The 26873-nt window shown below is 49.0% G+C and overlaps 1 protein-coding gene and 1 pseudogene across 1 annotated transcript in view; both read right to left on the bottom strand.

The window, feature by feature from the left end:
- Positions 1–26873, bottom strand: part of XRCC2 (X-ray repair cross complementing 2) — a 162740-nt gene that overhangs the window by 33372 nt on the left and 102495 nt on the right. The gene's annotated exons all lie outside the window — the stretch shown is intronic.
- Positions 6359–6892, bottom strand: LOC102425290 (annotated as a pseudogene).

Here is a 26873-nt window from a genome sequence, read left to right as displayed (position 1 = left end):
TGAAGAACCTAGGGACAGAACCTAAAAACAGAACCTAGAAACACAACGTAGGGACAGAACCTAGAGACAGGACTTGGCTGGAGAACCTACACAGAACCTAGAGACAGAACCTAGGGAGAGAACATGGCACCAGAACCTGGCTGGAGATCCTAACCAGAACTTCACTAGAGATCCTGACCAGAACATGGCAACAGATCCAGGCTAGATCCTGGCTGGAGAACCTCGCTATGCTGATGAACTGAACCCTGTCTTCGTGACATTCCTTCATCGCCAACTCCGTCCACACCTTTGGGGACCCCTGGACCCGCTGGGGCTGGACCCCAGCACAGGGCCTTTCCTGGGAGCTCCCTGCACACACCCAGGCTGCTCTCACCCATGTCCCCCCTACATGCAGCCACGTTTTCTTTGGCTGCTTATATTCTGATATTTCTGTGACTGCATGTAGCTGAGGAGGTTAGCGTGCCCTGGGAAGCAATCCTCAAAGGAGAGGACACTAGAGAAGTTGGAGTCCTCTGAGTTGTGGCAGCCGCGGGGGTGTGTGTGTGTGTGGGGGGGCTGGCGCAGGGAGTGGGGAGGAAGGAAAGCTGTGATTCGCTCATCAGTCAGCCCCAGGCCCAAGCCCTCCTCAGGTTCCCCAGCTCGGCCTCTGGCCTCCGGGACTAGCTGTATGCTGGAGGCCATAAAATCACTTTGGAGGCTAAAGAGGAAGGTGAAGTCAGAGCCCACCACAAGGAATTTACACCCTGTGGCCACATGAGGACAGAAACAAACCCCTAGCTGAGGACGTGGCTTCGGGTTCCACGGGTTCCACGCAGAAGCGCTGGGCTGTAGGGTGTGGGGAGCCTGCGTAACCCCGAGAGCCGATGTCCTCAGCTCTGACACGCAGGAAGCGCTGGCGGCATGGGTCGCAGGGAGGGCCAGAGGAGGTCATGGAGGCTGGAGTTTGGCTCTGGGCTCCGCACTGGCCTGACGGAGACTAGGGCTCACTCCCCACCGGCTCTGTCCTTCCCGCCCCGAGTGCGGTGTCAGACCTGCATCTGGCCCCAGGCTGTCCCTCCGCTGCTCCCCTCCCTCGTCCTCTCAGACTCTCCCCCAGCAGGTCTCCCAGACTTCAGATTCCATCTTGGCCTTTGCTTCCGAACGGTCTGGACTGGCAGGGAGGCTGGGGAAGTGGCCACATGCTCCCATCCTGAGACAGGATGTCGAGGGAAGAGGCCGAGAAGAAGGCTGCCTGTGTGCGGTGGGAGGGAGAAGAGGGTGAGGTCAGTCATGGGGTCACCAGGAGCCGGACCCATGGGGTTTGCTCTTCATTCCCGGAGCAATAGGCAGCCAGTGAAAGGAGTCCGTGTGACAGGAGCAGAGGCAGGGCTTTGGCTGGAACGCAGGAACAAGACTGTGGGAGTCACGCTCAATGCTGCAGGCCTGCTCGGCTCTGGCCCCGCCCCTCATGTCTGTCCCCCCTGGGAGCTGGGCCAGGCTGGTCCCTCTGCTTCGCGATGCTCTTTCCCCACTCGGAAGGCAGGTTGCGGTAGGTCTGAGCCAGGAAGTCACCTCCTCCCAAGGCCTACTCATGATGCTCCTTCCGTTTTCTGTCTTAGCCCCACGATCCTGTTCTTCCTTGTGCTATTACAGTTGGCAATCAGTCTATTGATCTGTTTTGCTTTTGTTGGTTCCTGATCTTCCTCATACAAGCTCCATAGGGAAAGACCACGACTGCCTTGAGTCTCCTTTGCTGAGTCCAGAGTCAGGTACAGAGCGGCTGCTCCGATGTCCTGTAAGGAGGACGGTGATGGGACAGAGTGGATGCGGATGGGGGTGCAGACTGTGATCATGGTGGCAGTTGACTGTGGCAGAGACCACGGAGGTGGGACTGTGGAGAGCGTCTCAGACCTTCTGATCCTGCCCTGGCCGGTTTGGCTCCGTGGACAGAGCGCCGGCCCACGGGCTGAGGGGTCCCAGGTTTGATTCTGACCAAAGGCACGCACCTCCACTGGGAAGGGGCGGGGGGCGGGGGGAGCTGGCGGGATGAGAGAGGAGTCAACAAATCTATGTGTCTCTCTCACATCATTGAGAACAAAACCTTCCGACCCTAACAATGATGGAGAACCTTAATGCTTCTGTCCCTGTGGGCTATCGCTACCAAGATTTACCGATTAGAAATTAAAACTGAGAAAATGGAAAAGTCTTTAATTGATTGAAAATGAACAATAATAAACCCATTGTATAGTAAGCTCATTTTTATGAAAAATAACCATTTTCCCAAACAAAACCTTTAGTGATAGAGTGACATTGTTTTATGTGATTACAAATCTCTTTAACTGACTTATTAGCAGACAGTTGGATTCTCATATCTGCTGCGTGTAATCTGTTGCAGAATCTCAGGCCATGTGCTCGCTGGAAAGCTCTGCCTTGCACTTGTGAGAGAGTGAGAATGGAAGGCAACAACGCCTCAGTATTAGTATGAAATCGTTTGGACCTGTGGATGTCCTGCAAGGTCTTGGGAACACCTGCTGCCTTCAAGGGGCTCAGGCCACGCTGAGACCTGCTGGATTAAGACTATTTAGGACGCATGATTGACAGGCCGTAGTTGTCGTAATTTTATTGCTAACTGGAGGCCTGGAGCACAGATTCGTGCACATTGAAGAAAAATTAATTAGAAGGTGGCCGGTGGGGCAGGACTGGGTGAGATGGGCCAGACACGCCCTGGAGCCAACCTCATATGGTCCCTCCCTGGCGGGCTGCACCTGGGGTGGTGCGCCAGGGCTCGAAGGGTGTCTGTGGAGTGAGCAGGGTCCCTTGGGCAGGTGGGGCCCCTCGGTCTGGCCTGCGGGGATCAGGCTGAAAGTGGCCGTCCAACATCCCCGAAGAGGTCCTGGAGTGAGAGAGGGCACTCTGCAAAGTTGCTATCCTCAGCAACTTCTGCATTCAGCATCTGTCCCCTGGTGGTCAGTGTGTGTCATACCTACTGACCGGTTGGCTGGTCGACTGGTTGCTTAGCCTTTTTTATATATATATTTATATATATATATAGACTAGAGGCCCGGTACACGAAATTCGTGCACTGGGGGGTGGGGGTGGGGGGTCCTCAGCCCGGCCTACACCCTCTTGCAGTCCGGGACTCCTCGAGGGATGTCTGCTAAGCAGGCAGTCAGACATTCCTCTCGCAGTCCAGGGCTCTAGCAGTCCAGGACCCCTCGCTCCTTACCGCCTGCCTGCAGTGGAGGTGGGAGAGGCTCCTGCCACTGTTACTGTGCTTGCCAGCTGTGAGCTCGGCTTCTGCCTGAGTGGTGCTCCTCCTGAGGGAGCACACTGACCACCAGGTGGCAACTCCTGTGTTTAGCATCTGCCCCCTGGTGGTCAGTGTGCATCATAGTGACCGGTTGTTCGCCAGTCCTTCCACCATTCGATCGATTTGCATATTAGGGTTTTATTATGTAGGATGGTTACTATTTAGGACGCATGATTGTTACATGCCAGCAATGTTTTTAATCTTCATGACGCCTCTGTGCAGAAAGCACCATTAATCTGCCCGTCTCACACATAAGAACCTTAGTGATGGTAACCAGGACACATTTTGCATTTACATATGTATGTGTCTATGTATACCTTTTTCACAATGCGATTGAGCATTTTTATTTTAAGAAATAGACCCAAACAGCTAATGACAAATTTTTTAGTTTTTGGATGGCAGGCTAAGCCCAACTCCAGAGAGCCTCAAATATAAAAGTACCCTCTCTTAGCTTCTATCACTTCATTACTTTTGAAATCTAACTTTAAAAAAAAATTGATTTCAGAGAGGAAGGGAGGAGAGAGGAAGAGAAGCATCAATGATGAGAGAGAATCATCGATTGGCTGCCTCCTGTACGCCCCCCACTGAGGATTGAGCCTGAAACCTGGCCAAGTGCCCTGCCAGGGAACCAAACCACGACCCCCTGGTTCATAGGTCAGCGCTCAACCACTGAGCCACAACTGGCAGGGCTTGAAATCTAACTTTGATTTTAATTCATTTTTGAGCCATTTCATGGGGATCTTAAAGATTAAATCTTTCGTCTGCAAAGTTGAATTCCTCCACTTCTGGCACATTACCTATGGCTGTGAGAAAAACTGCCCATCACTCAGGTAATCTGCACCCAAAATAAAGGCCCAGGGAAGCTGAAATTAGAAGCAGAGGAAATAGTACTTCTTTGGTTCTTTTCTGCTAAGGTTTTGGACCAAAATTCACAGAACCACCCTTTGTGCTCACAGTTCCCTCTCAGGCACTGCCAGGGGTCAGTGCTGGCTTCTCACCCCGCAGCTTCAGGGCTCAGGTCCCTGCTTGCTGTCTGACCGCTTCCCTAGCTCCTTCCTCCTCCTGATATTGATCCTACTTCTCATCAACCGGGTCGGCAGTTCCCCGGATTCTGACCCAGAGTGGCAGTCATTTTCCAGAGGACGGTCCTTGCTATTCCTCCCTGAAACCACCAGGCCCAGACCCTGTGTCAGGTACGTGTGTTCTCTCATTTCATGCTCACAAAGCCCAGGAGGCCGGTGTCGCCCACTCTGAAGGTGGGAAGATGAATTTGAGAGCACTGAGTACTCACCCAGGGACCCACAGGCAGCACCACGGGAAAGCACAGAGGCACTATGGGCACCCGGTGTGACTCTAAAGCTTTGTTCTAAATCATCTACCTTTCCTTTACCTGTGTGTCTTTTAAAATGCTCTTTCCTCTGCCTGCTGTCCTTAAGCTTCAATTCAAGCGTCTTCTCCAAGAACTCTTCCCTGGACTCTTGGCCTCTGGTGCCCCTCTCTCTGCTGGGGCATCTGCTACATTTGATACCCAGGAGAATGGGGCTCCAGCCAGGATTAAGACTCTGCTTTTCATCTCTGAGTCTCCACCATCCAGCACTAGTCCCTGACAAACAAGTGTTTCCTATTAATAATTGATACACTTGCCCTGGCCAGTTTTCTCAGTGGTTAGAGCATCAGCCCGTGGACTGAAGGGTCTTGGGTTCAATTCCAGTCAAGGGCAGGTACCTTGGTTGCAGGCTCGATCCCCAGTGCCAGTCAGGGCACATGTGGGAGGCAACCAGTCGATGTGTCAATCTCACATTGATATTTCTCTAAGTCTCTCCCCCTCCCTTCCACTCTAAAAACCAATGGAAAAAAATATTCTCAAGTGAGGATTAACAACAACAAAATAATAATAATTAATATATTAGTTTTTCTAAATTAACTAACAAATGAGTGAAGTCCACTGGTAAGGTTGTTGTTTGAAACCTGGACTAACAATAGTGAGCATGTGTTGTTGAAGAAGTGCACGCACATCCTGGTTAACAGAATTGGTGGGTTGACTGTTGTGATTTCCAGTTTTGCTGCATTGTTTCTTTGGGGAAATATAGACCAAATTTAAGGAAGGGTCATAGACCTAAATTTTAGACCATCACTCTGACAATTGGTGGCCTGCTTGTAGAGCTGACTACTTTATATTATCTATTTAGAAGTTACTTTAAGGATAACTGGCTATCTACCTGTACATTTTTGTCATCCACCTACTCATCCATCCATCCTTCCACCCATCCAGTCATCCACCCATCCACCTATCCATCTATCATCCATCATCCATCCATCCTACACTCATGTTAAGGACTTACTACTTGCCAGAGAGGAAGGGAGGAGAGAGGAAGAGAAGCATCAATGATGAGAGAGAATCATTGATGCTTCTTTTTAGGTATCTGGGCCACAGGTGGACAACACGGTCCCTGAAATCAGAGGTTGAGTCTGATGGAGGCAAATAGCTACAGCCAAATGGTAACAGCAGACACAGCCAATCAGAGGGGTGGACACTTAATTCTACTTGAATAGAGTAGAGGAGGCTTCTAAGAGGAAGTGGTACTTGTGCTGAGTCTTGTTGAAGGCGGTGATTTCTCAAGCTGCCTGGCAACCACCCTTGTTACTCTACCTTGAATATGAATGTTTAAGGATGTTTATGAGTTTTAAAAAGCCTATAGAGAAAAAAAAAGCCTATAGAAAAAACTATCCATAGAGGGGCCTAGGATTGTCTTTTGAGAAAAATGGCCACCCTCGTATAGACCATTGTCCTGATGATATTGATCGGTTGTCCAGCTGGTCCTAAAGGGCAGGCACACACCTGCTCACCCGTTGGAAGGGAAAGAAGAGGAGGTCCACCAGAGTGGCCGTGTTGGGAATATCTCATTGGCTATCAGAGTTTTCCTGCAGCCGGGACGAAAGGATCTAAAAACCGGGTAAAGGAATTTGAGGTGCATCTGGTTTTTGTTTTTTAATCCTCACCTGGGGATGCTTTTTCCATTCATTTTTCTTATATAAAAGAATATTTGAATTTTTGTCCTTAAAAACTATAAAGACTATACATGATTTGGAAATGAGACTATACCAAACACTGGCCAAAGAATGGTCCGCTCTATGCCTTCTCTTTTGTCTGGTCACTCAGAAATATAATGTTATCAGCTATGATTGTTGTTGCTTATCGCCTCACATTATTTTTATCCATATATGCACCATAGTCTACTTTCTCTTCCACATAAATTTCAAGACCCCCTTTCCACATACTGATATGCTACATCTCTGAGGCCTGGCTGGAATACTGAAATGCTGTGCCATGTTGTCTTTTGACTGACGCCACCCATTTGGTATGCTTCATTGTCTCCTGATTTCCACATCTTATTTGTTGCTAGAGAAAATATTGTGACTGGGTTTTCCCTCCCACCTGTCTTGTGGCAGGATCCCGCCCAACCCGCCCAAGTAACTGCACACGATTCAGAGATCTTTCAAGAACCAAGCTGCTTACTCATGTCTTACAAATTTATGAAACACCTGCAATACAGGTATTCGAAACATTGCTTCTACTTTTCCTACAATCTACTCTTTAATCCTTTCCGGATGCTCCAGCCAGATAGCTCCAGGCCTGGAGGACACTTCGCCTCCATTCATTTTTTTTAGAGAGTAGGAGAGAGAAAGACAGAGAAACGTCGATGTGAGAGAAACACATAGACTGGTTACCTCCTGCACACGCCCTGACCAAGGCCTGAGCTGGGGAGGAGCCTGCAACCGAGGTACATGCCCTTGACTGGAATCAAACCCAGGACCCTTCGGTCCTCAGGCCAATGGTCTATCCACTGTACCAAACCGGCCAGGGCTGGGTTGCATTTACAAACCCTAATTCCTACTCTAAACCCACTCTAAACAATAAGTCCGCATTGGGTTCCAGAACTCTGCTTCTGGAGGGCAGAGATGAGCATGCAGACATGTAGGAAGTGCTCAGCAAGTTGGTTATATGCTGGTTTGATGCCAGACACTTGCATTCAAGGGATTCATACCCAGGTGCAGGGATGTCATGTGGGGAGGTATTTATAGTGAGGAAGGACCCTGCCATGTCTGTTAAGTCTAGCGATATACTTGATTGTCTGCTGGGCCCTGAGTGGTCATGGGGATTAATATACAGACAGGTGATTCAAGAAAGATCCAACCGTCTTGCTTATGTTGACTGAAGCTCTATAATTACTGTAACCTGTGAGATATCTGCTGAAAGAGGGCCAAGCAGTGTAGTAGGAAATGCGTAAGGCATGGACTGGAGGTCTGGGCTTACATCTTTACGGGGTATAATGAATAATCTACTGCTGCAAAACAGACGATCCCCAAGCTCACGGTGGCTCAGAAATGCTGCCAAGGACTCTCCTTGACCAAACCTTACTCAGGCTCCCTTGGGCCCTCATCTTGACAAGGTCTCCATCGAGGCTGTGAGAACTGCAAAATCCCCCCAGCATCTGCCTTGCCTAACATATCTCAGAAAACAGCTCCCTACCCACTTTTGGTAATTTTCCACTCCGCTGACTCTGCTCAGTGGTTCCTCCCCCTGCTCTCTCGCTCCCATCCTGCAGGAGTCGAAGTAGAATCTATGTTGCCACAAACGTCCAGGTCTGCTTCCCTATGACGCCTCAATAAACACTTAGGCCTCAGCTTTCAGCACAGAACCTCGCCACAGGGCCGCTTGAGACATGGCAGCTGGCTCCCGCAGTGGAGGGAGAGAAGGCGGGAGCTGGAACGCCTTTTATGACCAAGTCACACCTGGTCACTTCTGCGATAATCCATTGAGTTCCCAGGGCAGCCCTAGTCACTGTGAGAGGCACTCCGAGGCTGCTGTGACTGCTAGACTCAGTGTCCTGACCGCGGGGCAGGTCGCTGGGACAGGGAGCGGAGGACTGGGCTTCATGTAGGAGGTCCCTCCTAGCCCTGACTCATCTTCTCTTCAATGTGAGAGTTAGTCATTGAATGAAAGAGTTAATGTGCTTCCAGAAGCATTTCTCACAGAGAGCAACGCATCTGCCAGGGTCTGGCGGGGTTCTTAGAATTGGGTGGCTGGCTCTATGGGGGAGGGGGAGGGGGTCGCAGCTGTCTGGGTTTCCCACCATGTCTCCTCTCGCTTCCGAGACCAGGGAGGTGGGAGGGGGCACGAACAGGTGGCCCCCGACTGGTCTGGCCTGGATAATTCCTGCACAAAGACACCAGGCTTTGGAAAGGAAGCCGAGAGGGGGGACTGGCAGGCTGCGCGGAGGGCTCCCACCTGGTGAACGCTCTGCCCCAGATGGATCCGGCTGCCGGAACCCTCCTCCCGCAGCAGTGCCAGCCCTCTCCTCCTCTCAGCACAGCTTTTGGCTGGTCCCAGTCTCCCCGACCCCAACATGTCCTTGGGGCAAACCACTGTCGGGGTGAACTGGTTGTCCCTGGGGAGCAGGAGAGCTGACTGGCAGCCCCGAGGACTCCAGAGGGAAGGGACTGAGGGGAGTTCAAAGCCCTGGACCCTTGACCCTGAGATTCTTTTGACTCCTCAGTACGTTTCGTTCTGAGTGAACAGATATTGTCACTTTCAGAGAAGAGCTCTGGCTCTGTCTACCTTCCCAGAGGAGGGGGAGGAAGATGGGGCAGGCTCCCCAGCCAGGAAGCTGAGGAGTTGCTGCTGTCATTGACGATGTGAAAAAGAAACCCCTCAACCCACATCCCTTGGGAGGTCGAATTCCCTGATTTCTCCTGTCCTCTCCCCCATTCCTTACAGTCTCCTAGGACGGCTGCAAAGCATCCTGATGGACCACGTGGCAATGGAGTCTGAGTCCCTCTCCTCCCCCCTTCCCGCAAGAACAGGCTTTTTGCACCGTTGACTAGTCACTGGCGAACTGCTCTTCCTGGAGACAGCTGGCAAGAGGAGGGGCCGCGATGAATCCCAGGGGAGGGAGCAGGGAAGACAGGGGCTCTGTGTCCCCCTACTCCACCCCCTCCCTCACTTGGCTTCCTCTTTGCTCTGCTGTGCTACGGCTCTCCGGGCCCCTCCCACGCTGCTCTTTATTCAGCGGGGATCTCAGGGTCCCACCAGGGAAAGCGCAGCGCCCTGGGCTCAGGGTGCCAAGTCCGCGGCGGAGGGAGGGCCGGGCACAAAGCCCCTTTATGCTGTGCGCTCCTCTTCCTGGCCTGGCCGCCCGCACCGCGTCCCTGCGACTCTCTTCAGCCTTTCTTTTCCAGTTGACTTGGTTATTACAGTACATGGACCGGGAGGGAAGGCGCGGAGGCCAGGCCTGGCGCTGCAGGCTGAGCGGAGAGGGCTCCCTGGCCCTGCCATGGCCGCGGGTCACATTCCCACTGCTGGCCCAGGGCGCCTTCTTGGGCTCCTTCCATGGCGGGGGAGGGGGTCAGGCAGCGCCAAGTCTAGGACATTTCTAAAAAGGGTGCTGGGTATGGAGGTGGAGGTCAGCGAACCCTATTGGCTCAGCTCCCGCCCAGGCACTAAGTATAACAAATAAGATCAATGCGCTGAAAAAGGGAACCTGCTCCAGGGTTGATGTTAGAGTAGCGTGGGGCTGCCCAGGTCAGGGCTCCGGGGCTGTCCATCTGTGGACAGACTCCGGGGCAGCCAGGGGTGCCTCCTGCCCCGACCAGACCCTGAGCCTAGCCTGGGAGCCAAGGCGGTGGGCGCCCCCTTCCTACTCATGGTGGGACTTCCTCCTTCAGGCAAGTTTTCAAGGGGTTACTAGAACCTGCAAGAGCTACAAACATGGCATCAACATTGAACATCTGCTGTATGTTTAAAAAATCTTTTTAATTAAACCCTTTAAATTTGTAATCAGACAACTGGAGTTTCACTTTTGAGGTCCTGTATTTCATGGTGAAAACACAAAAGTTAGTATGTGGAGCGAAGGTCAGCCTGAGCAAGGAAGGCAACGCCCGGCCACAGTGGTTCCCCCTCATGTACATAACCTCAGACAAGTGCCCGCTTTCCCATATCCTGCTTGAGGACGGGAAGTGGACAGCCAGCTCCATTAAGGGCTGGAGGCAGGTGCTGGCCAACGCTCAGGTGTGACACTTAATAAAAGCCCATCTGGAGTGTTGGTCACATGACTGGAAAGGTAGTGACTCGGGTAGGTTTGGGAGCTGTGGACAGCGTGGACACTGGTCAGCGCCTGCACCATGTTACACATAAAAATATTTAAGCCCCGGCGGGGTAGTTAGTTCAGTTGGTTAGAGCATTGTCCTGACACGCCAAGGTTTCGAGTTCGATCTCGGGTTTGATTTCCGGTCAGGGCACATACAAGAATCAACCAATGAATGCACCACTAAGTAGAACAATAAATCGGTGTTTCTCTCTCTCTCTAAAAAAAATAATAAATAAAAAATTAAAATATATAAAACATTCAAATACACCTCCATCAGCCATTAAATGGATGCTGCTCCACTCCCTCCCACTCCACCCCCAAATCTGTCTGCCCCAGCCTCCTCCAGGCCCCTCCGGAGCTATTCAAAATCCAGCTGCTAAAGGGTTAAGTCCGGTGGAGCTGGTGTCCAGAGGGTCTTGGAGTTACAGCTCGGACCCGGACCGTCAGACATCGCACACATTAGCCCTGGCGGCACCAGTAACTGGAATCCGTGTTGGCAGACATATCTGGGAGGAGCTTGGCTGTGGCGGCGCTTGAAGGTCTGATCCACTGAATCTGAGTGAGGTCTGGTGCGTGGGGTGGGGGTGGGGGGCCCACGGCATGAAACCCGTTCCTGACATCAAAATTTGATTTATTATTTTTTTAAAATTTGATTTATTAATATTGGCAACAGTGATGGGCCATCTTGCCAACAAAGTTCCTGAGATTGAAATCACATGAAACTTCCCCGTTCCTGCTAGCACCACATACGCCCTTTCCTTTCTCAAGCAGCAAATTCACTTAAAATAATTAAGGAAAGATTGATGGGGTTTTGGAATTGTAATGAAAAATATGATCTCATTAGCAAGTCATGAGTAAGGGCCCGGCGCTCTGTCAGACATGCGCACTCCTGCGTAATTAGAAGCTGGTGCGGGGAGCTAATAATGGCAGGAATTAAAACACTAAAATGGTTTCCCTTTACACCTCTTGGCTGTGCTGAAATCTTCCTTCTGCAAAGATCCGGAAAGAGATGTCCTTCGAAAGAACACTGTAACTGAGCTGGTGACAGGAAATGGCGGGGAACAAACGGGAAGGACAGGTGAAAGGGGTCTGCCTTACTGGGCCCACTGTCCCATCACGGACATCAGCAGTCACAGGAGAAGGGTCCCACCTGCTTATCTTCACGAGGATAAACACACACCTGAGGGGAGCACATTCTGAAAAGAGCCGCCGATTAAACAAAGTGGTTACCCTTCAGAAGAGACACACAGTTCTGAACAGGCTACGGTGAGTTTAGCGTGAGACAAACAGGATGGCAAGTGCATTTCTGCCCCGTCCAGCTGGCAGAAATGAGCTTGAATTGGCCAAAGCCTGGATTTGCTCAGCTGTAAAATGGGAACAGGAAGAGCAACCTCCCAGGTGTACTGTGAGAAGGAAATGACATCTACAGAGCAGGCATTCATTTGAAAAGATTGATCTTTTCCCTTTTCCTCGGGAACCTTACTTGGTTGACATCTGAAAGTGAACAATGTCCCCTTCTTCAAGTCACAGGAACCAGCATTTGTTGAGTGCCTGTGATTTGCCAGGTGTCGTGGAGGGAGGGCACAGCGATGAGTCAGAGAGCCTTGGAAAGGATCTGTAACCTTGTTGCAAGCAGGATGAAGGAGATGGGCAAGTGTGTACCAATCACCTACCAAGCACGATGGGCTGATGCTGCAGAAGTCAAGGCCACTGGAAGAGGCCTGCACAGGATGATTGCATGAGGGTGTCAGAGGAGCTGACGCTCAGCTGGCCTGCACTACGATGCCACTGTTAAAATATTAAAACCCTGAGCCCCTCACTGTACTCCCCTCTGCCCCTCACCCTGGCTCCCTCCCCTGGAACACAAGGCCCTCCCCCAATTCAGCGATAAAGGGTTAATGCCCATCGTGGCAGGGACCTAGAGGCCCGCCTCTGTGCACAGCCAGAATTGATAGGATGGTGCTGATGGTGGGGCAGTGGTTAAATATTTTCAGTATCACCCCTGAGTTCGTGTGAGGGAGAAGGGCTTCGTAAGCTTGCTGGCGTATGCAGCGCGCTGATGAGGAGAACGGGATTTTGACAGGTGAAAACCTGAGAGGGCATGCTGGGAGGAGGAACAGCCTGCAGGAAAGCGAGGAAGGCACAGTAAGACGCCACCTCGGGAGTAGCGAGTGGGAAAGGTGACATGGTCAGACACAGGACAAAACTATTCTCAGCATATTGTGGAAGGTTGCAACCTTTACGTGCGAACAGTTAACTTTGTTTAGTAGGGAGGCACTGAAGGTTTTGAACCGGGAAATGATGGAGGGTTCACTTTGAAGTAGTACGTAAGAAATGACATGAGGCAGAAAAAAAGAGTTCAGGGAAGAAATCACGGGGCCTGAATCGGATGCTCGTAATGTAAATAAGAGGAAGACAGGAAGACAGGACATAGACTGGAAGCAGACACCACAGAACCCACTGATCGCTGGCCACACAGGCCCTCACAAGCTCCTCAGAGACAGAATCCGGCCCAATGTCACCTCTGGACACGATCCCGAGTCCGAATGAGCTAGGAACCTGGGGTCAGGCCAGGTCATTCTGCTGAGCTTCCCACCCGTCACCCTCACCGCCACCCAGCCCTGTGCTCATCCTCCTCCTGCCGGAGCCTCCTCTCCCTTGACCCAACCTCCCTTTCCACCAGGCCTTTTATTTATTTATTTATTTAATCAATCCTCACCAGAGGGTATTTTTCCATTGATTTTTAGAGAGAGTGGAAGGAAGGGGGCAAGACCGAGAGAGAGAAACATCCATGTGAGAGAGACATGTCGATTGGCTGACACATTGATTGGTGTGCCAGGCACTGAGTGGTGTTTTGTAGACATTCTCTGATGCAAGACCCTTTCCGTCTTTGTCCAACACGAGGCTCCCCCCAGAGCAGCGGTGGGTGGAGGTGGTTTGTTTATGCCAACCCTGTGTAACAAGGGCCTGAGATCAGTGTTTTCCTGGCTCTTGGCTGCCCACCAGCTTTTCCAAATGGTTACCGTTCCACCCCAGTACAAGCTCCTTCCGCTCTTTGAGGGTTTACCAGTTGGTTGCAGGCCGACCTTGTTTCATTGCACTTTGTTTTATTGTGCTTCACAGATGTTGTGTTTTTTACAAATTGAAGGCAAGACCCTCCAGCAACAAAAAGGTTACTACTTGCGTTATTAGGGTGGTCTGGAACCGAACCTGAAATATCCCTGAGCTATGGCTGTACTTTTTACCTTCCTCTGTGCCATCTACTTAAATCCTGACCACTCTTCCATATTCACTGAAGGCTTGGCACAGTTTAAACCGCCCATCAAACCATCCTGAGTGACGTCAGGGCCCATCTGAATAATCACCTCCAGGTCCCATAGTCTTCCCCTCCTTTCTTTCAGCTTCCGGTTCCAATGGTACACCTACACCTTGCCATCCCTGCACCTATGGGTCCTTGTCAGAAATACCACTCTCAGACTCTAAGGTCCTATCTTCCTACACCCTAGACCACCGCCCCACCTCCAGTACAACACTGAGTACAAGTGGTAATAGTGGACATCTTTCCTCATTCCTAATTGCAAAGGGAAAACTTTCAACATTTTTTTTATTGAGTATCTTTGCATAGGTTAATTTTATCAAATATTTTAATTCATCGGTTAAAATTATTTTCCTCCTTTATTTTGTTAGTGTGCTAAATTACACTGTATTTTAATAAACCAATTTTATATTCATGGTATACATTCAAATTGGTCATGATGCATTAGCTTTTTATATATGTTCAGAATCACTTGGGCAATGTTTTATTTGGTATCTTTGCATATATGTTCATGAATAACATTGGTCTGTAATTTTATTTTTTCATGTAGTATCATTGATAGGTTTTGGTACAAAGTTATGATAGCCTCATATAATGAGTTGAAGAATGTTATCTCTTTTTCATTTATCTGGGAGAGTTTGTATAAGATTAGTTTTATTTATTTCTTATATGTTGGTAGAGTTCACAGGAAAAGCCCATTGGGCTTGGAGTTTTCTTTGGGGGAAGGTTTTAAATTACAGAGTCAACTTCATTTATAGGTACAGGACTATTCAGGTTTTCTATTTCTTTTTGTATCAGTTTTTTATCAAAATTTTCAAACTTTTACATGAAGTTGTTTGTATATTCTTACTGTCCTTTTACAGTATATATATTCTGCAATTTTGGGGTGGAGTGTCCTATTTATGTCCTTTAGGTCAGTTTCTTAATCTTGTTCAAATTGACCAGAATTGAAACTGGGACCCTTCAGTCCGAAGGGTCCACTGAATGAAACCAGCCAGGGCCTCTTACTGTTTTTTGTTGTTGTTTTTTTTAAAGTCATTTTTTTATTAATATATTTTATTGATTTTTTACAGAGAGGAAGGGTGAGAGATAGAGAGTCAGAAACATCGATGAGAGAGCAACATCGATCAGCTGCCTCCTGCACACTCCCCACTGGGGATGTGCCCGCAACCCAGGTACATGCCCTTGACCGGAATCGAACCCGGGACCTTTCAGTCCCCAGGCCGATGCTCCATCCACTGAGCCAAACCGGTTTCGGCTGTTTTTTGTTTTTTAAAAAATATTCTATTAATTACTGAAGAGTGGTGTGTTAGAATCTCCGAGGATAATAGATTTGAGCGCTTCTCTTTGTACTTTTATTGAAATATTTACTTAATTACAGGACATGGGTCTATTTGATTAGTTTTCCATTTATAATTCGTAGAATGTGTGCCTCTGAAATTTGCAGTATCTGGAACATTACAACGCTTTTCTCCCAGCCCTCTGCCCACCCTCTCCAAATTCTCCCACCAGTCTTGTTGGCTGAGCAACTCCCGTTCATCCTTTAGAACTCAGGTTAGTGCTGCTTCCTCCAGGAAGACTTCCCAGCTTTGAGTGAGATGCTCCTCCTCTGCATTACCATGTCTGTGACATTGCGTTATAATTTTCTCTTTCCTTTTTTGGTCTGAATCTTTCAATGTTAAAAGGAATCCTCTACTCTTCAAAGTCCTGTGATGACACAATAATATATGTCTTGTTGGCACTGGGTGGTTGTGCCTTGTACATAGAAGATGCTCAGTAAATATTTAGTGGATGAGTAACTAAATGAAGGCTTCTGCATTTCAGCTTGGCACTTTCAACTTTGTCTACTCAGCTTCTAACCATACTGCCCCTTGCCTCTTTTCTACCTAGCATCCTGTGGCCTGTTCTGTTTTCTACTGTACTTCAGTGCCAACCCAGGTCCCGTAGCCTGCAGGACTGACGCTTGAGGACGGCCGGTTTTCCTTTGTTTTGCTCATATGTAGCATTCATCCTTCTGTATCTGCCACCACGTTCCCATCACTTCGTGGATTTTGAGCCATCACTGCATCAACCACAGCATCAGCCGTGGCTCTCTTTTGGCCAGTCTCCTCGGGGTCACCTGGGATTGACCCCCTATTGTAATTTCCTTCCCAGCAGCACACTTCGCCTTCCTGCTGTTCGTCTTGGTTCCTTGCCCAAGTTTGTGGTCCTGAGCAGCACTGGTGACTTACCATCTCCAACAAAGCCATTCACCAGCACACTTCCAACCTGGTAAAAGTCAGTGTAATAAAGACTATATCCAATGGCCGAGTCTGAACAACACCTTGGAAATCAAAGGGTAATTTACCATTCCAGATTTGTTTTTTCTTTTCTTTTTCTTTAATATATTTTATTGATTTTTTACAGAGAGGGAGAGAGATAGAGAGTTAGAAACATCGATGAGAGAGAAACATCGATCAGCTGCCTCCTGCACATCTCCTACTGGGGATGTGCCTGCAACCCAGGTACATGCCCTTGACCGGAATCGAACCTGGGACCTTTGAGTCCGCAGGCCGAAGCTCTATCCACTGAGCCAAACCGGTTTTGGCTTTTCTTTTCTTTTCTTTCTTTCTTTTTTTTTTTTTCCTTCTCTCTTTTCTCTTGGAATTTATAACTAATTCCTCTAATTTATAAATTTGGAGTTTACCGTACTCCTAAAAGTCATTAACCCAGCCAGTCATAATAGAAGCATAGAAAGTGAGGGGCTGTAAAGCATCCAGATGGAGGAGCACAGCTTCCTCGTCTTGTAGAGGAAGAAACCGAGTCCTGGCGCGGCCGCTGCATTTCTTCCTCCGGAAGCGTGACAGGCGTACGGCCCCACCACCGCACAAGGCACGGGCTGTTTTTGAGTGAAGTGCGCATGATCTGAATGTTACGGTGCTAGCCAGAAAAGCAAGATACGAACAAACCACTGCTTTTCTTATTTAACTTCTAACTTGTTTACTAAAACTAAACTACCCTGGATTCAGATGATACTGACTAGTTATTTGCTAATAATGATGACTTACCTTTGTAAGAGTTTTCCTCGGCTAGGCACTACTCTAAATACTTTATGTCTCACAATAACCCTATGAAATAGATACTCCATTGCTCCCAGGTGGCAGAAGAGGAAACTGAGGCATGGCGGGCTAAGTGCTGTGCCTCAGGTCACACAGCTGGTCACTCTGGCTCCAGAGCCAGGGTCTTCTGAATGTCCACACAGCCTGTCGGACAGTTTTCTTTTCTCTTCCAATACTGTAGTGGTTCTCAACCTGTGGGTTGCGACCCCTTTGGTGGTCGAAAGACCCTTTCACAGGGGTCGCCTAAGACCATCCTGCATATCAGATATTTACATTACGATTCATAACAGTAGCAACATTACAGTTATGAAGTAGCAACGAAAATAATTTTATGGTTGGGTCACAACATGAGGAACTGTATTTAAAGGGCCAGAAGGTTGAGAGCCACTGCAATACTGGCTTTCCAGTCTTACCTGGGAAAAGTCTCAGATTTGGCCAAACTCAAGGAATCACTGGTTTCCTGGAAGGGCCCAGAAAATGCTAGGACTTCTCTTCTTCATTCTCTAAGCACTTCCTTTGTTCATCACTCCCTTACTCCACCTCCCCTGTTCACTGCTGTGACTCATTTACCAGTGAGTCTTCTCTCCTCTCTCCTCGAGCCTGAGTTCACGTCATGCTCAACTTGGTACTCCCAGCAGACAGCACGGTGCCCAGCACGCAGTGGGCTTACTGACTGTGCTCCAGTCCCCTTCGATCGCTAGTAACTGAAAGGATCTGAGAGATAAGCAGCCTCTATGGGCATAAACTCAATACCACATATCTATTGATTTTTTGCTTTAATAATGGGTAATGGGCCCTAGCTTTTTGGCTCAGTGAATAGAGCATCAGCCTGTAGATTAAAGGGTCCCGGGTTCAATTTCGGTCAGGGGCACACATGCCTGGGTTTTGGGCTTGATCCCCCAGTGGGGGGCATGCAGGAGGCAGCCGATCAATGATTCTCTCTCATCATTGATGTTTCTATCTCTCTCTCCCTCTCCGTTCCTCTCTGAAATCAATAAAAATATATTTTAAAAAAATAATGGGTAATGGGATTGGTTTAACTTGTTGTGGCCAAAGGACCTGCTCTGGCGCTACTTGTTACAGCCAAGCTCAGTCCCTGGTTGCAGAACTCAGTCTCTGTTCGGGCGCCATATGTTGCGGCCAAAGGTAAACTGAGGGGGGGGGAGGGGCGGTGAAAGGATTAAGGAAAAGACAGACAAGAGAATAATAGCTGGGTCTCGGTGGGACGCTGCTCCCTGATAAGGAGACAGCGCCAGCGCCCACAAGCCGTGTCTTTATTTTATAGCAGATGCCACGAGGCAAAGTAGGGGGGTGATCACGTTGTTTACAGCATTCTCGTGAGTTTCAACCTCACTCAACTATATGCACCCGAACTCTACCACAAGGCACGTGGGGCTACGTGTTTGGACCACAGGTTCAAGCTTACAGCTACAGCCGTTGGCTATAATTGTGCTGGGTGGGCCCTGCCCTCCAGCTGGGACTTGCACGTGGCAATGAGAAGACCCTGTCCTTTCATTAGTCCGAGGCTTGAACCTGGCCAAAACACCGTAACTGCGCCCCACATTAACTGATCTTTGATTGGCTCTAAGGATTAGAAAATAGTCAGGTGTAGCCTGAGCTGCCCCTCAGCAAAACTGCCACGTTGGTGGCATCTGTCTTTGCCCCGTGAAAGCTCCCACCTCTGCGTGCAGCGGCCTCTCACAGCCCGGCACCCGGCCCTCCTGGTCACGGCTTAGTCACTCCTCCACTGGCCTCTTCTCAGCTTGCCTTCCCGGTTGGGAACCATGACAAGTGGGTTCAATTTACAGGTGGGAAGAGCATCTGCGCTTGCCCTCGATGGAGTCGGGAACTGAATGCTCCTTTTCTCAAGTTGGCAAAATAAGGGGATGGGAAGAGACGATGACGGTGACGGCAGCCACTACGCATCGAGGCAGACACCGTGGGAATCATGTGACATGCGCGCTGACCTGACAGATGTCACAGCATTTACATGAGATGGACACCGTTCCCATTGGGCAGGGCAGGGAATAAAGACGGGCAGGACACACCTCTAGTTTCACAACCAATAAATGGCAAAGTTGAAATACAAACTCTTACCTGTCTGTCTTAAACCTTGTTCTTTTACCCTCTAGTCCAAACTTCCAACCTTCACACACCAGGATATTCTGTGAATTGGAAGGCATGGCCCAAACTCTAGTCCAAATGATTAAAATTTTATTGTAGCATTTAGTGACTGAGGGAAATAAGTGAGGATGTATTTGGGGGCATAAGGGCCAATTTGTTGCTCCTAAAATTACATCACCCGATCTCCTATTTATTTAGATCTGGCAATGGTGAAGGTAACAGAATTGGAGCAGATGGTTAGAGAGCCTGCGGCTTGCTGGAGTCCAATCAATACTGCAGCGAGCAAACCCATCATGGCTGGGCAGCCTCACCAGGAAAGGCCCTGCCTTTGTCAAGGACCATTCATCCTTCCCTCGCAAAACAAACCCTCCGCCGCTCCCTGAAGAGTAAGTCAGTTTCAGAAGGGAATACATGTGAGTTCTTTTGAGCTTTTAAGGAATTTAATGGGGAGTCAAAATTGAAAAAAAGAAGAGAAAAAGCTTCCATAAAATTCCAGTAAGAAATACTGAACTGAAGGGGATATCTGATCGCTAAAGTGATTATTGTAGCAAAGTTAAAAGCCCTCAGATCTTTGATTTCTGTCCTTGGAACGAACACTATTAAACATTTTATACAATATTAAACACTTACACATTAAACAATGTTATACATTTGCAAATCAGTTGATGGTACCTCAATGTAGGGCTAAGGACAGCTCCTGTGTGCGCCTTTGCTTAATTGAAGAGGCTGCCTACCACCTGCCGTGAGCACCCTGTGTAGTTGAAATAGCCGAGCTGGCTGGACCCGTCACCCGTCAGGTACTGTTCTAGGAAGAGCAGTCAAGGCACCTTCATGACAATCAGCTGTGACCTTGGGCAAGCCACGCATTCTTCATGGTCTCAGCTCCTTTCCCTGGAACAGCAGTTTCTAAGAATCCCTTAGGACAGTGGTCGGCAAACTGCGGATCGCGAGCCACATGCGGCTCTTTGGCTCCTTGAGTGTGGCTCTTCCACAAAATACTGACTTCTGCACATGGGCCACGAAGTTTCAATTGCACTGTACGTGTGCGCCCACGCGTGGGTATTTTGTGGAAGAGCCACACTCAAGGGGCCAAAGAGCCGCATGGCTCGCGAGCCGCAGTTTGCCGACCACTGCCTTAGGGGAAACTCTCTCTTAGCAGGGAATGTCTCTACTACTATGGTGATATTTATTTGTTAATGTATTCACCCCTAAGCATTAACTAATTGAGTTATTAATTTTGTCAAGTGTTTATTTATTAAAACCAGTGCCAGGCACCCTGCTCCCTAGCAGGATAGGTGAGTAGGTGGAGACTGCCCTGCCCAAAGAGTCTGCAGGCTGACAGAACTGAGCCTCACCAGAGCAGGGACTAGAGCAGCCATGGGCAAACTACGGCCCGCGGGCTGGATCCGGCCCGTTTGAAATGAATAAAAATAAAAAAAAAGACCGTACCCTTTTATGTAATGATGTTTACTTTGAATTTATATTAGCTCACACAAACACTCCATCCATGCTTTTGTTCCGGCCCTCCGGTCCAGTTTAAGAACCCATGGTGGCCCTGGAGTCAAAAAGTTTGCCCACCCCTGGTCTAGAGTGTGATTTGAAGGGGTAGTAAGGGCCACCTGTCCAAAGTTATAGCTCCTGAGTCTTAACGTAATACCCTCAGGCTCCTCAGCCCTGCGGTTTGAAGCAGCGTCCCCCGTGTGGGCTCTTCCGGAGGCTCACTCACCCCTTTGGCAGATGTTTAGTGAAGCCTGCGCGCCTGGCTATGTCCCACCGTCAAGTAAGTCCGAGCAACACTGGACTAAACAACAGTGAGTGTCCTGCGCTAGTATGTGATATCACTCAGGCCCTGCAGAACGTCCTGCCTGGGGACCTCACCTGGGGGTGGGCTGTAGAACCAGTGCTGAGCATTCTCACCTCAGGCTGGAGTACTGAAGGCTCCTCTATATACAAGCACAGTGTGTGTCTGTGTGTGGGGGGGGGGGGGTAAGATGGAAAGCTATTCATGGCCTTATTGTTGAAAGCTATTCATGGCCTTATTGTTCACATCTTGATGAGAATCAGAATAGTATAGTTCCATCAGAAACTTGCATCCATTTCAGGATAGAATCAGAATATTAGAATAGCTAAAGTTAATTTTAAGGCCTTCTTAAAATGGGCTGCGGCCCACCCTCAATAGGGGCATCTGCTTTATTAGAAACAAGGTTGTTTCTGCGTGGGTGATGTCTCTGCTCCCCGTCTGCCAGGAGAGAATGGGCCAACTGTACTAATTGGATGAAGGCGCGATTACAGGGATTTGGAAATACAACCAGTGCTAGTCAAAGGCAAACTGATCTCCACAGGCAAGAAGGCACGGGGGTGAGAGTGACAGACAGGCCATTGGAGGCCGAGGACTGAGGCCCAGCCTGGATGCCCCTGGCTCAGCCTGGACTTCTCCAAGAGACTGTTTTCTGGGAGTGTTTCTATTTAGTCAAAAATGTTTACCAGAAGAAGGGCTGCCCTGGGGGCCTCGGGCCTGGCCACAGTGATGACTGTGGTTAGGAGGATGACAATTTTCATTTGCATGGCACTCCCTGGAGGACTCAGAGCTCAGAGGAACCATTGTTTGCTCCCTCTCGTCCTAACTACATTGTCAGGTTAGATGATGAGATTAAAAACGAAGGGAAAGAAACTTGGAGAAAGGCCGGAGGGGCTGCCTGGCCAGGACCTGGGTGGTTGTGAGGAAGTGAGTGTCACCGTCTCCCCCACAGGCTCCTTTCCAACTCTGGACCCAGCTGTCTCCCGTGGGGGTTGCAAGCCAGTCACCCCACTTCTTAGTCAGGACAGCTGTCAGAAGCTCTTCCCAAGACTTGATTTAGGTGATCCTTTCCTGCAGATGGCATCCATCTTCAGGAGTTGAACACCATACAAGTAGCAACGACAGCTCTCACCGTGTCGGCCCTGAAGGACAGGGTGGTGCAGTGTGACATGACCCACCTACAACTCACCACAGTGACCTTCTAGGGGACTTCTGGTCTGAGATAGGCAGACTCCTTCCCGGGCAAGGATTTCTGTCCAGTTGCAGAGAATGTAGCTGGGTACCCCAAAAGAGAACGTGAGAACTACAGTCTGACTGCGAATAAATTCCTTGGCTTCCTTGTGGGCGGCCACCCCCCCCACTTTTTTTTTCAGGCAAACACTGAAATCATTGAGTTTTGACAATGGTAGGAAGGGGGCTCTTTGGAACAACATGGGGAAAACTTTCCCTATGGAGACAAGCGTTTGGAACAATGTGGCCACGCGCCAAGTGGCTAAAGTGTTGTAGGCAGTTAGACGTGAGCAGAGCAAGGACGATGGGCCAGATACAGAAGGCCACCAGGGTGGAAAGCGCCCCCCCCCCCCCTCCTAGCAAGGGGCAATCAATGGTAGGGTGAGATCTCCCCCCAGGCCTTTTCCTCCTCTAGCATAGGCTGGTCAGGCAGTTTGGACCCTGTGACCTTTCCTCCCTAGAGATAGCATCTGGGCCTCAGTTGTATTTCAGCTCCAGGCCCAGAAGAGCCACAAAACCAGCCTCAGGCAGATCAGCTGCACTGGATAATGACAACCCACCCCCCTCCTGGTGCGGCCAATCAGTCAGTGGAGACCACACCCTGAAAGGACACACCTGGAAAACTGCTGAACATCCTAATACTAGTAAGACCTTTCCCTGCTACTTCCCCTAAAGTCTCCGCCCTTAAATCCCTTAGGAGGGAGGACCCCGCCCGTGCCTTCCCTCCCCCCTCCCTGCCCCAGCCACATTACTATTACCTTACTCCAAGGCCCCTTTCTTTGCCTCTATAACTCGTTTCCTCAGCCCATTTCTTCTACCTGTGATTTTATAAATAAATATTCTCTTACAGTTGGAGTCTTGTTCTGAATTCTTTCCTAGACAGAACTCAAGTACTGAGGTTGCTGAACCCAGGTCTGGTCTGACCCCATTGGTCTAACACCTAGTGCCATTCCCGCTGCCTACAACAAAAGCAGAAAAAGTGCCCCCTCTTCTTTCGAGGGAACCCCACAGCCTCAAAAGCTCCTGGGGAGTGTGGGGTCTGACGGGAAGAAGAGGGAGAGACTAGGTGAGGGAGTACAGCTCCCGAAGAGCCAGGACTGGGAGAGCCGAACATGACTTTAGGGGGAAATCTTAAGTGGAGACGTGGTGCTCCGTAGTCCAGGCTTGCCCCACGCAGCCATCCCTGTGGGGTGACCTGTCCAGGCGTCCCTCAGCAGGAATCCCTGCCTCCGGGCCTCCCTGGTGGTTATGTTAGGGCAGCGGTTCTCAGCCTGTGGGTCGCGACCCCTTTGGGGGTGGAATGACCCTTTCACAGGGGTCGCCTAAGACCATCGGAAAACACATATATAATTACATATTGTTTTTGTGATTAATCACTATGCTTTAATTATGTTCAATTTGTAACAATGAAAATACATCCTGCATATCAGATATTTACATTATGATTCATAACAGTAGCAAAATTACAGTTATGAAGTAGCAACGAAAATAATTTTATGGTCGGGGGTCACCACAACATGAGGAACTGTATTAAAGGGTCGCGCATTAGGAAGGTTGAGAACCACTGTGTTAGGGGCAAAGATAGAATATTGGGGACTAGGTATGGTGATTGGAAATGTTAATTGTGCTCGGTTAACCATGATTGCCTTCTGTTGATTAAAGAAAAGACATTCTGACCTGGCTGGGAGTTGTATGCCCCCAGGACCTTGGGGAGTCAACCTTGGAACCATTCTCATTCAAGAACTGCCTATTATCATGGAAAGGTTAACAACCTAGTTGCCCAAACAATGGAGTCCCACCCCAGCCTCTTACTTCCCCAGGCCTGTAATCCCTACTTCCCCATGTAATCCTTGTCTATCCTATACAAGCAGCTGGCTTATGGGGGTGCAGAGCAGATTTTCATGGATGACCTGCTGCTCTCCCATACTGCCAGCAGCATTGGAATAAATGCTCATATATGATGCAACCCTGTCTCTGCTTAATTGGCTCACGTAGTGACAGGCAGCACGGACCCATTGATTGTCTGGTTCAGTTAGTTCCTTCTTAGATTAGGCCTGGACTAACTTCCTGGTCACATCTACCCTTCGGGATGATAGAGGCCACTGCATTCCTCCCGGTCCACACCCTGCTTTTCCAGGAGTGAGGTCAGCCCCCAGGCCCAGGAAACATCCTCTTCTCACCTGTGTGCGGAGGAGGAAAGCGAGTTCACTCAGGTCGGGCATCCCTCCCTCTCCCAAGGGGAAAAGCCAGCCTGCAAGTCCCAGGTAACTTTCCTGTCCAAATCCTTTAGGAGACACAAATTCACACCAGCAGTGGTAACATTTGGAGAAAATGGTGCCATTTGAAAGATCTTCCCTATTCTTGTCAAACCTCTCAAGTAAAGATTTTATGACGAAAAATTCTAAGAAAGCAACACGGTGAAAATACTTGCAATGTATACGGTACAGGTATACTGGTCTTTGGAATGTGCTCTCATATGTCTATTTTTTTAAACAGGCAAATAACAGGCAACGTATGAAGTGCTTCGCTCTGCATGTACACACTCACTGAATTCTTACCACGACTCTGAGTTGCATGTTACCCCATTCTACAGATGTGGAAACTGAGGAGCAGTTATTTGTCTGAGATCAAACAGCTGATGAGTCAGTCCTGCCTCTGGTGGACAGTGACACAGCAAGAGAAAAGAAGCTGGCAGGAAGAGAAATGCCACCAGCAGTCAGAGGCATGCAGGGAAGGCACTGAGACATATTTTGAGCCTTACATCTAAAACAATCTAATATTTGTGAATCACAGAGCTAAGCGCTGGTCTGTGCTTCCGGGGTCTGCAGCCTTTCTGAGGAGAGGTTGGCACTGGGCACGAAGCATGTGGGTGTCTTTTTATTTATTTTAATTTTTAAAAATATTTTTAAAATTGATTTTCACAGAGAGATAGAAACATTGATGATAGAAAAGCATCATCGATCGGCCTCCTCCTGCAAGTCCCCTACTTAGGATCGAGCCTCCAACCTAGGCATGTGCCCCAACTGGGAATCAAACCAGCGATCTTCTGGTTCCTGGGTCGAAGCTCAACCACTGAGCCAGCCAGCCAGGCTGGTGTCTTTTGATTCAGAGGCGCTACAGAGCTCATCTGGAGAAAGGAAGTAAGAACGCACACGAAGATTTAGTTGCAAAGATATTCAGAGTTGTTACGGTGGAGTTGCTGTGACATAGAAAAGTTAGAAAAATACAAATATTCAACGCTAGAAGGTTGATTAAATGAATGAGGACACATTCACAGAGTGGGGGACACACAGTCAATAGAAAAATGTGTCGAAGAGGTTTTAATACATGGCAACCTGCCAGGTTTCAAAGGAAGAATAAACCACTATTGGCTCCTTTTTTGGGTAAATAGAACAGTTGTTTATCTATGCACTGAGAAAGCATAAAGATATACGCCTGGTTGTAACTAACAATTATCTCTTAAGTAACAGAGCAATGGGGATTTTAATTCTCTTCTTTACTGTATTTACATTTCTTTCTTAATTCAACACATAAAAATCTCATAACGGGAATACAAAAGTTATTCTTAATTAAGAACAGGAAGGCAAAAGTAAGCAGAAAATTCCAAAGTGAAGAACCTACTGGGACTCCGTTGCGCCCAGGCCCCTCTCCAAGGTCCACAGGGGCCCTCTGAGAATGGTGATGGGAGTTTCGTCTCGCCATTAAAATAAAATCCCATCGGAACGCAGCAATTTTCTTGTAAAGGAGAGAGTTGGTGAGGGACTCACAAGTAAAAATAGTTTTTTATTTTTCTTTAATTTCTCCATGAGTTTCATACCCAAGTGTGGACTCTCTTGAGAAGAATTAGAATGTTTAGCAACACCTCGCTGGTGTTGCTCAGTGGCTAGAGCGTCGACCTGAGAACCTAAGGGTCTTGGGTTCGATTCCTGGTCAAAAGTACATACCTGGATTGCAGGTTTGATCCCCAGCCGGGTCGAAGGCTTGTGCGGGAGGCAACCAGTTGATGTATTTCTCTCATGTGGGTGTTTCTCTCACCCTCCCTCCCTTACTCTCTCCCTAAAAAATCAATGGAAAAAAAATATCCTCACGTGAGGATTAACAACAACAAAAAGAATGTTAGGTTTCTGTCTCAACCAAAGATTCTAAAGAGGTGGAGGCACTCAGACTGTTTACATCTGTCATAGGACGTCTCCCATGGGGACTGTGGGTCTCCAGGCAAATTCTACTTTGTCAAGAGCCATTTTCCTCCTTTGTTCAATGTCCCCTAAACTGTCAAATCTTTCCATTGATAAAGTTGGCTAATGTTAGCCTCTGCTCCAGGGCCTGTCTGAAGCACCAGGCTGTGAGCGGCTCACAGTGACACAGGAAGGGGTCAGGGTGGCTCAGCACAGGCCGGTGGCAATTTCCTGGGCGGCTTCAGGCAACAGAGCCTGCATGGTTTGTGCTGAGACCTGCCTGAGCCTGGCCTTCCTCCTGGGCCAGAGAAGAAAGACCAGTTTGCTGGGGGCCAGAGGGTGTCCACACAACTCCATGCTCCTTCCAGACACAAAGCCCTGGTGGGGGACAGACTGACTCATCACTCCTGGCTCTGCCCAGGCGGCCCTTTTCTTCTCTGGGCCTCAGGAGGGTAGATATGGTGTGTGTGTGTGTGTGTGTGTGTGTGTGTGTGTGCGCGCGCGCGTGCGCTTTTAGCCCAGAAATGAAAATTTAATGGCATTATTCAAATAAACATGATCTTTTTTTGTTGTTAATCCTTACCTGAAAATATTCTTTCCATTAATTTTTATTTTTATGCTGGGTATGTGCCCACAACCAAGGTACATGCCCTTGACCGGAATCGAACCTGGGACCCTTGAGTCCACAGGCCAAT

This window comes from Myotis lucifugus, unplaced genomic scaffold (assembly GCF_000147115.1).
Source record: "Myotis lucifugus unplaced genomic scaffold, Myoluc2.0 scaffold_418, whole genome shotgun sequence".
Lineage (NCBI taxonomy): Eukaryota > Metazoa > Chordata > Mammalia > Chiroptera > Vespertilionidae > Myotis > Myotis lucifugus.
Note: the sequence above shows the minus strand (reverse complement) of the source record. Positions and strands in the feature narration are given on the sequence as shown.